The 3,372-nt window shown below is 27.6% G+C and overlaps 1 pseudogene; it reads right to left on the reverse strand.

Moving 5' to 3' along the window:
* Positions 1-2,459, reverse strand: part of LOC115246213 — a 3,765-nt pseudogene extending 1,306 nt beyond the window's left edge.
* Positions 2,460-3,372: the final 913 nt, after the last annotated feature.

Raw genomic sequence — 3,372 nt, forward strand, 5'->3', positions numbered from 1 at the left:
AGCGTCCAAGTTACCAAGTTATCAGTTGTATCATGACCCTGTATCATTATATATCTTTACAATTTTATAACACTCAGTTATAATAACATTACCGAGTCTGATAGTCTGATAATTTATGTTAAACTTCAAAGATTTTTCTCTCACCTCGAACATAAATGTGTCGACTTGTGCCCTCAATTCATCATCAGTTAACGGAGTTTCGTCCTTCTCATTCTGATCTAGTAACAGATCCAGAAAAGCTTTCCTCCTTCGCTTACCTATCGAAATAAATTTCATGAAAATAATTTTAAAAATATTTACACAAGCCATCAAAGCATATGTATAACGATAATTTAATAATTTAATAATCATACCTATATCAAGTTCGTCATCCTCGTTTTCCGATTTGGTAGACCTGTTTCCCGATTGTCGTGCGATCTTCTTCTTACGTATCACCTGAAATTTATCATTTATTCGTTGTAAGCTTGTTGAATTTATCCCAATAAAAATTGTGTAAACAATTAATTTAATAAAATTCTGCCGATATCTTAATACATTATGTATTAAGTGTATTATGTATTAAATGTATCATTAGCGTTACTTTTTGCGCGTACCTCTTTCGTAAATTTATGTATTTTGCTAAGTTCTGAATTATATTTTCTTCCTGAAGGCACTAAGTTATACAACCAATCTGACCAAAGCCACGGTTGACAAAATCGGTCGGCTATTAATTTAGAACTTCTAAAAATACGATCAAAACGTTAAACTGATATAATAACATATTAATGCTATTAAGTATATTAAATATAAATTAATCAAACAAATTCTGTTGTTAATTCTTAAACAGATCTTCTTAATAAGTCATTAATGCTGTTAACTATTTTATTACTAACAAAATAATGTAACTCGTGACTTTTCGAACCTATGTATTGTTGTGGTATACTCGGTTTCAACTTCTTGAGCATGTATATCCACACCCATTGCCGTCTCTGCAAAATAATTATTTATTATTATTATCGCCATAACTTGCTTGTCAATGTATGCTATATTCTTTACAAATTCCATAAAAGAATAAAATTAATACTTATAACTCTCGAAAATAATATTGAGTCAAATAATTAATTTTTATATACCGAAACTGATATAAAATTTTGCTTATATTTAAATATCTACGAGAATAAGTCATATATTTATTCTCATAATTATATAAAAAATGTCACGTAAGATTTGATTTCTGCGTTGGTATACATATACAATGTCGGAAATCGAGATCATCGAAATTATACTAACAGAATAGAATGATCTTGTGTGCCGATTAAATTTGACTGTAGAGAATAAATTCAATGTTAAAGCAAAATCATCTATTTCTCTAGCAAACATATTTTTAAGTGTTGATTTAATAGCGAAATAAATGAATAAATAAATAAATAGGCAATCAATTTATTATTATAACGAAAGAACTTATATATTGGTTCAGCAAAATTAAAATTTATAGTACTTGACAGATCTTTTTATTATTCATATCATGTAACTGAAAATTTGTTATTGCAGCACAAAATATACTGTGTCAGCGATACTTTTGTCTACAAGACATATTATATATTATAATGATGTGATATATATATATGTTTATTACCACATATAATGTCGAGAGCAACATTGTTAGCGAACGGAAAAATATTGATAGCTTTTCCTGTGTTCTTTGCTATTTCTCTCTCAAGACATTTTGTCAGAATCTCTGCTTTTTCGGATATAACCACGGCAAATTGGTCCAATATACTAAAATGGAACGTCGGCCCGATGAGTTTTCTATCATGATTCCATTGTTTTCCTGAAGCAGTTCAATCAACAATACATTTACGTCTTAAAAAAATTGTACGAGACATAAAGAATATAAGTGCGCAAAAATTAGTATAAAAATGAAAAAGAACATTTTATTATACAATTTTATATTTTATTTTAGTTTTGTTTTTTTTTTGCATATCGCTACCAAATATTTGTAGTGTAAAGAAAATTCCACAAACAACTGACTAACGTTTTAAAGCGTGCCAATTAATATGAATAATTAATAATATGTAAAATCAGTTACACAAGTAATCACACAAAGATAAGAACACGAAAAAAATATCTCATTTTTTGTTAGGTGTAAATATATACAAAAATTTACGTAGTTGCATTAGAGTGAAATTTTACTCTTCTGTTTTCTTGTAATTTGTTCTAAATGCTTTCGCGAATAACCATATATCAAAAACGCATAATCTGGTATAAGCTGCAATGTACTTTTCATCTTTAATGAAGTATTAAAAATAGTTGTAAAAGAGTTTATGCGTTTACCTGTAGAAAGTAAAAGCCCTTTGCCTAACCAAGATTCCATCAAATGATAAGGAAATCCTTTCTCGATATTTACGGTGCTGGGTAAAATAATCTGTAAAAATGTGTTTAAAAAGAATATAACCGTGCGCGTAATAATTTATCACATTTATGTTAAATAGGATATCTTTTTTCATATTTCTAATTTTTTCAAAAACAGAGTTTCATATGCAAAACTTTTATTCCATATTTACGATTTATTTTTTCATGTATCGTTAATTACATTTTTCCTGATGTACCAGTAGAAAAAGACATTCTATTTTATCATTTTTATTTATATTCTAAATATGAAACCGATAATTGACTAGATCGTTGAATTAACTTGGAATATATAATTGAGGAATATAAGGTTTACCGTGAAATATCTCACTCGAGAGGCGATTCAGTTTTTTTAATGACGCAGATATAATATAGTAGATGCAAGAATATATATATAATTTAAGGTTTTTGTAAAACCCACAATAATATAATATCAAATCTATATTAGACAATCTCTATATGATAATTCATGATAAAATTCTATTTGTATTAAAAACAATTGAAGAATTCACACTCACGCAAGGCATAAAAAAATAAATAAAATTTTATCTTAGATTTTATCACAAATTGGAGGCTATCTAAAATGGATTTTAAAGTATTGGTCTTTTGCCAAATCGTTTTCTTTAGTCTTTAATAAATAAGAAAAAGATATCTCTCTAAACAGAAATACATTCTTTTCATCATTTAAGTAAAAATATTACCGTTTCATTGAGAATATTTTCAAATTTACAGATACATGTAAATATCTTAAGATTTTTTTTATTTTGATATTAAAAATTCTGTCATACCTATTTTTACATCTTCTGCTAATTTCCTTGTGATTATGGGTACACTTGGGGACATTCTGAGCGTTTCTTTTATGATCCTCTCAAGATACTTTAACTGCGACAGCTCCTTTACGCTGGCTGGTGTCTTTGAATCTCTGAAAACTTCCTCAAGTTCTTAATGAACTTTTTCTTGATACTCGAGATTATTGCCCAAAAG

The sequence above is a fragment of the Formica exsecta genome, unplaced genomic scaffold, assembly GCF_003651465.1.
Source record: "Formica exsecta isolate Colony F162 unplaced genomic scaffold, ASM365146v1 scaffold1410, whole genome shotgun sequence".
NCBI lineage: Eukaryota > Metazoa > Arthropoda > Insecta > Hymenoptera > Formicidae > Formica > Formica exsecta.